The sequence below is a fragment of the Gymnodraco acuticeps genome, unplaced genomic scaffold (genome assembly GCF_902827175.1).
Source record: "Gymnodraco acuticeps unplaced genomic scaffold, fGymAcu1.1, whole genome shotgun sequence".
In the NCBI taxonomy this organism is placed as follows: domain Eukaryota; kingdom Metazoa; phylum Chordata; class Actinopteri; order Perciformes; family Bathydraconidae; genus Gymnodraco; species Gymnodraco acuticeps.
Window position 1 is genome coordinate 16,110 of NW_022991269.1, and position 7,237 is coordinate 23,346.

The 7,237-nt window shown below is 41.5% G+C and overlaps 1 pseudogene; it reads right to left on the minus strand.

Annotated features, from left to right (window-relative positions):
* Positions 1 to 757: 757 nt before the first annotated feature.
* On the minus strand, positions 758 to 2,756 carry LOC117562061 (annotated as a pseudogene).
* Between the last annotated feature and the right edge of the window lie 4,481 nt (positions 2,757 to 7,237).

Consider the following 7,237-nt stretch of genomic DNA (forward strand, 5'->3'; position numbering starts at 1 on the left):
AGACCAGCTAGCATGACACATTTCTGTCCATGTTTTATTGGGTACCGGCCGATACCAAGAACAGATCCAGGGTCAGTGTTTATTGTATACCCTTGTATAAGCTGTGTAAAAATGACTAGGGACGTTCTTTTATGTGTAAGGCAATATCAGACAGGAAGAGAATGAGCAGACTTTTTTTTTTCTCGCAATTGTGTTAAAAAAAAAGGTCAAGGAGAAGTTTAAAAGCAGTGATAAAATCAGACTGAGCTTGTTTTTGAACATCAATGTGGGTTCAAGTCAAATGGTACTTCCTACAATTATGGGTCAGAGTTGTTTATTATCTTTTTTACACATTCAATGTTGGGTTGAATACTTTGCAGATACTTTAGACTGGAAATGTACAAGCTTAGATTTCAAGTATGTGATAAGTACAGCCTGTGCTTTTACACAACTACTGTAAACAACTGTAACTGTCAATTCCATCTTTATTTACAATTTGGACTTTTAAAGGGGGCCTATTACGCTTTTGGGGCTTTCCCTTTCCTGTTGTGTGTTATAAAGGTTTTGGTGAATTTCAATGGTCTGCAAAGACTTACACCCCAAAGCTCCTGCAGGGGGAGTTTCTCTCCCACACATTTCTGTCAGATTTTCTTTTACATTCTTATTATTTTAAATACTAACTATCGTGCTAACCTGCGTACATTCTGACCTCGACTTAGTAAATATAAAATGATATTGCACAATTTGCTCATAATCCTTTTTTCACCTCCCCTCCTTCTTATTCTTCGGCCTGCAGTGAGTCGATGGCTTGGAGCTCTGCAGAAAACCTCTCTCCCAGATCTCTGTCGGCCGGCAGGAAGCTGCTCAGACTCTTCAGCTGCTCAGTGTCCTGAGGAGGGAACAGAGTCGGTCCAAGTCATGTGACGTCTTTCGATAAGTGTGCATGTGAATGTTCTTTGCACCTGTGTATCGTGATCAGCAGCGTGCAGTAACTCCTGCAGCCTCTCTTGTAGCAACTCAGCTTCCCATTGGCTGATTAAGTCAGCGCTGGGCTCCCATTGGCTGACAGAATCACGCTCTAATCCATGCATGACGGTAGAATCGGTGAAGTCCAAACCCGAGACACGTATTGACAAATCAGCAGACAGCATCTGGACAAACAGAACTCACAGTCACACAAACTGATGCGAAACAACATGGCTGCAGCTGTGATTTACTTATTGGGAACAATGACCAAATAGCTTGAGCCACTGCTCCAAACAAATAGGCAGAGCCTTATTACCTCTAGTACTGGATCCATATCAAATATATAAATATAAGGTTCTGATTCGGCCAACAAAGTCCTGATAATCAATAAGCATGCCAATAACAGTAGATACTTTTGAAACACAATACAAAGACGACTTTAACATAACATAAACATGTTTTAAATTCAAATCCTGTCCTAATTGGATTCTCAAACACTAACTGTGACGACATATACACTGCGTCAGGCTGTTGTGTCCTTGGGCAAGACACTTCACCCGGATTTGCTCGGGTGGGTAATGTCCACAGTACATGTATGATATCAATGTGTACTTGTAAAAGCGCCTCGATGACTTCGAGGCGTGAAGATGGACGGTGTGGCGCAGTGCGCTGTGATCATCAGATCAAGGGGTGAAACCCGCCGCTGCTGCGTCTGTAAAGCCGGTGTGTCCTTGGGCAAGACACTTCACCTGAACTTGCTCCTGTGGGTATTGTCCACAGTGGTGACCATTGCATGTATGTATGTATATGTGTAATGTGTATTTGTAAAGCGCTTTGAGCATCTGTTAAGCGCTATAATAAATGTAAGGAATTATTATTATTATTATTATTATTATTATTATTATTATTATTATTATTATTATATAAACATGCTCAGTAGTTTACGATAAAAGACGAGACAAAATAATTGTGTTTATAAATCTCCTTTATTTAATCTCCTTCCATTCCCTTTTCAATTTTCCCTTTTTTTTAAGTACAGCCGTCCGTCTCAAGGTCGCAAGCCGGGTCCAATTTGAGTGGATCACATCGGATAACATCATGTTTGACTGAAACAACAAAAACATAGGTTTTTGATCAACTAGATAAACGTATTTGATACTAAAGAGGCACATTAACAGCTTTCGCAGCAGCCGTACAGACAGTCTGTGGGGTCTTGGCCTGGGACCCGTAGGGTCACCGGTTCAAGTCCCCGAACAGGCCTCTGTGGACTTGTTCTTGGAGAGGTCCCAGTTCACCACCTGGGCCCTGTCGTGGTGCCCTTGAGCAAAGCACTGGACCCCACCCCATTGCTCCCCGGGCAAGCACAATAGCTGCCCACTGCTCCTAGTAGGATGGGTTAAAAGCAGAGGTCCAATTTCACTGTGTGACAAATAAAGAGGTTCTAATCTAAATCCAAACATGCTCACCTCCTCGATCTGTTTTCCAAATGCTGCCATCTGATGCCGTTTGCTGATCGGCCGCTTGAGCTTCTTCAAAGCATTCTGAAAGTGTGTCATCCATTCATCTTTCACACGCAACTCACAGGAATGCATCAACTCGTTCCTGTAACCAATCACCTGGAACATTGCACATGTTGGTCTGAATATATTTGTTTTCACTCTCTGTCTTAATGCCCATTTGAAACTTTTGGACAGTTTACCTCTCTCACAACTTTCAGATCCTCAGACCGGAAACAGTCACAGTAGTTGATCAGCTTAAGCCGAGGCATCACATTGATCGGCCCCCTTCACTTTCCCCTGACCCTGAGGCATGTAGTCTGCAAGCAATGGCCATTTTCACTATGATTAGTCTGCTGATTATTTCTTCTATAAGTTGTGATGTATCCATCACTTTTACACACACACACACACACACACACACACACACACACACACACACACACACACACACACACACACACACACACACACCACACACACACACACACACACACACACCACACACACACACACACACACACACACACACACACCACACACACACACACACACACACACACACACACCACACACACACACACACACACACACACACACACACACACACACACACACCACACACACACACACACACACACACACACACCCAGAACTGAGTCAGTTAATTGGTTATTGTGACAATTCATATAATGCTTGTCATGAATACATCTTTATAATAATTCGTTCAATTAAATAAACCAGAACAAATGTCCGTCTCCTGCTTCACAGATATCTGTATTTTATACTTTCCTTTCTCTCCTGTGAATTAAAGATAATTTGTAATGTTCTTTTTACTCTGATCTTTTACAATGTTCTAAAATGATGATATGATTATATTTAATGGCATTAACATCAGATTGAAGTTAAGTGTGTGTCGAGTAGTCTGTGGATTACCAGGTCTGTTCTCCAGTTGGGAGGGAGACATAGATATCCATGTCGGTGGTGTATCAGGATCACTTTCTGTCACTCTGAGCACGTCCTGCATGCTCAGGTGAGACACACACACACACACACACACACACACACACACAACACACACACACACACACACACACACACACACACACACACACACACACACACACACACACAGGGTTACCCACTCATGTGATACACACTGCAAATTAACTTTTTTCACAGTGAAAATGTACCAATCAAATTGAATTTTCTTTTTGAAAATATTGCAGTTTTTCTGTTTTGGCCCGTCCACACGGCGGCGTGCGTTGAAGCTTCAACGCTTCTGCCCAATCACTTTGATTGGGGTCACGTCACGCTTTGCCGAACTGCATTTTGGTTCCGTCGCATCGCTTTGCTCGCTTCAAAACCCACCAGCAGTATAGGCTATGTTCTCTATGAGAGCCTCCTTGATTAGTCGTGGAAAAACATGCAATTTCAGTAAATATTCTCTTTTTTATAAAAAAACGTTTCCTTGTCTGTTAAAGTTTTTTGTGTTCCTTTTTAATTACTGAATCAAATATATGAGGATAAGGATAGAGGGAGTCGTATGTTGTACAGATTGTAAAGACCTTTGAGCCAAATTCTTGTTTTTGTGCTGTATAAATAAAATGGACTTGAAACAGTTGCTGATTTAGGGTACTGGCACCTTTTTTATTCCAATTCAAGCACTGATTAATGCATTTCACCGTTAAATGTGAAACACAGCGTTAATACGAAGGCCCCCGTGAGAGTGGCCGCGGTGCGTCAAGGACCTCTGCAGAAGAAGGGTGGGTTACGTATTGTAACCCTAGTTCTAGAGTGATGTGTGTGTGGAAAAATGCATTCAGTAAAAACAATTGCATTTATCCCAGAGTAACCCCTAGATTCCACCGGGTCCGTCTGCGTCGCGTTACGTGGAAACCCCCCAGTTAATGTTAGAAACCCCCCAGTTAATGTGAGAAACCTCCCGGTTAATGGTAGAAATCTCCCAGTTAATGTTAGAAACCTCCCAGTTAATGGTAGAAACCCCCCAGTTAATGTTAGAAACCTCCCAGTTAATGAGAAACCTCCAGTTAATGGTAGAAACCCCCCAGTTAATGTTAGAAACCCCCCAGTTAATGGTAGAAACCTCCAGTTAATGTGAGAAACCTCCAGTTAATGTTAGAAACCCCCCAGTTAATGTTAGAAACCTCCCAGTTAATGTGAGAAACCTCCCAGTTAATGTGAGAAACCTCCCAGTTAATGGTAGAAACCCCCCAGTTAATGTTAGAAACCCCCCAGTTAATGGTAGAAACCTCCCAGTTAATGTGAGAAACCTCCCAGTTAATGTTAGAAACCCCCCAGTTAATGTGAGAAACCCCAGTTAATGGTAGAAACCTCCCAGTTAATGTGAGAAACCTCCCAGTTAATGGTAGAAACCTCCCAGTTAATGTGAGAAACCTCCCAGTTAATGGTAGAAACCTCCCAGTTAATGTGAGAAACCTCCCAGTTAATGGTAGAAACCTCCCAGTTAATGGTAGAAACCCCCCAGTTAATGTTAGAAACCTCCCAGTTTGTTAGAAACCTACCAGTTAATGTAGAAACCTCCCAGTTAATGTTAGAAACCCCCCAGTTAATTGAGAGAAACCTCCCAGTTAATGATAGAAACCTCCCAGTTAATGGTAGAAACCCCCCAGTTAATGTTAGAAACCTCCCAGTTAATGGTAGAAACCTCCCAGTTAATGTTAGAAACCCCCCAGTTAATGTGAGAAACCTCCCAGTTAATGGTAGAAACCTCCCAGTTAATGTTAGAAACCTCCCAGTTAATGGTAGAAACCTCCCAGTTAATGGTAGAAACCTCCCAGTTAATGGTAGAAACCTCCCAGTTAATGGTAGAAACCTCCCAGTTAATGGTAGAAACCTCCCAGTTAATGTGAGAAACCTCCCAGTTAATGGTAGAAACCTCCCGTAAGTATGGTGAAACCTCCCAGTTAATGGTAGAAACCTCCAGTTAATGTGAGAAACCTCCCAGTTAATGGTAGAAACCCTCCCAGTTAAGTTAGGAAACCCCCCAGTTATATGTGAGAAACCTCCCAGTTAATTGTAGAACACCCTCCAGTTAATGTTAGAAACCTCCCAGTTCATGTGAGAGAACCTCCCAGTTTAATGGTAGAAACCCCCAGTTAATGGTAGAAAACCCCCCAGTTAATGGTAGAACCTCCCAGTTAATGTTAGAAACCCTCCCAGTTAATGTTAGATAAACCCCCCCAGTTAATGTGAGAAACCTCCCAGTTAATGGTAGAAATCTCCCAGTTAATGTTAGAAACCTCCCAGTTAATGGTAGAAACCCCCCAGTTAATGTTAGAAACCCCCCAGTTAATGTTAGAAACCTCCCAGTTAATGGTAGAAACCTCCCAGTTAATGTTAGAAACCCCCCAGTTAATGTGAGAGAGAAACTCCCAGTTAATGGTAGAAACCCCCCACTTTAATGTTAGAAAACCCCCCAGTTAATGTTAGAAACCCCCCATCGTTAATGTGAGAAACCTCCCCAGTTAATGTTAGAAACCCCTCAGTTAATGTTAGAAACCCCCCAGTTAGTATGTAGAAGAAAACCTCCCGTTACTGTTTCGAAAGACCTCCCCAAGCTTCTAATGTATAACCAGAAACCCCCCAGTTAATGTGAGGAAAACCTCCCCCAGTTAATTGATAGAACCTCCCAAGTTTAATCGGTTTTAGATAGAACACCCACCCAGTTAATGTTAGAAAACCTCCCAGTCACATGGTAGAAAACCTTCCAGTGTAATGTTAGGAAACCCCCCAAGTTAATGTGAAGAAACTTCCCCAGTTAATGATAGAAACCTCCCAGTTAATGGTAGAACCCCCCCCAGTTAATTGTTAGAAACCTCCCCAGTTCAATGGTAGAAACACCTTCCAGTTTATACATGTTAGGCAACAGAAATCCCCCAGTTAATGTGAGAAAACCTCCCCGGCTTAATGGTTAAGAAATCTCCCAGTTAATGTTAGAAACCCCCCAGATAATGATAGAAACCTCCCAGTTAATGGTAGAAACCCCCCAGTTAATGTTAGAAACCTCCCAGTTAATGTTAGAAACCTCCCAGTTAATGTTAGAAACCTCCAGTTAATGTTAGAAACCTCCAGTTAATGATATAAACCTCCAGTTAATGATAGAAACCACAAGTTAATGATAGAAACCTCCAGTTAATGTTAGAAACCACCAGTTAATGATAGAAACCACCAGTTAATGATAGAAACCTCCAGTTAATGATATAAACCTCCAGTTAATGATATAAACCATCAGTTAATGATAGAAACCTCCAGTTAATGATAGAAACCTCCAGTTAATGATAGAAACCTCCCAGTTAATGATAGAAACCACCGGTTAAGATAGAAACCTCCAGTTAATGTTAGAAACCTCCAGTTAATGATATAAACCATCAGTTAATGATAGAAACCTCCAGTTAATGATAGAAACCTCCAGTTAATGATAGAAACCTCCAGTTAATGATAGAAAACCTCCCAGTTAATGATAGAAACCACCGGTTAATGATAGAAACCTCCAGTTAATGAAACCTCCAGTTATGATAAACCATCAGTTAATGATAGAAACCTCCAGTTAATGATAGAAACCTCCAGTTAATGATAGAAACCTCCAGTTAATGATAGAAACCTCCCAGTTAATGATAGAAACCACCGGTTAATGATAGAAACCTCCAGTTAATGTTAGAAACTCCATAAGATATAAACCATCGTTAATGATAGAAACCTCCAGTTAATGATAGAAACCACCGGTTAATGATAGAAACCTCCAGTTAATGATA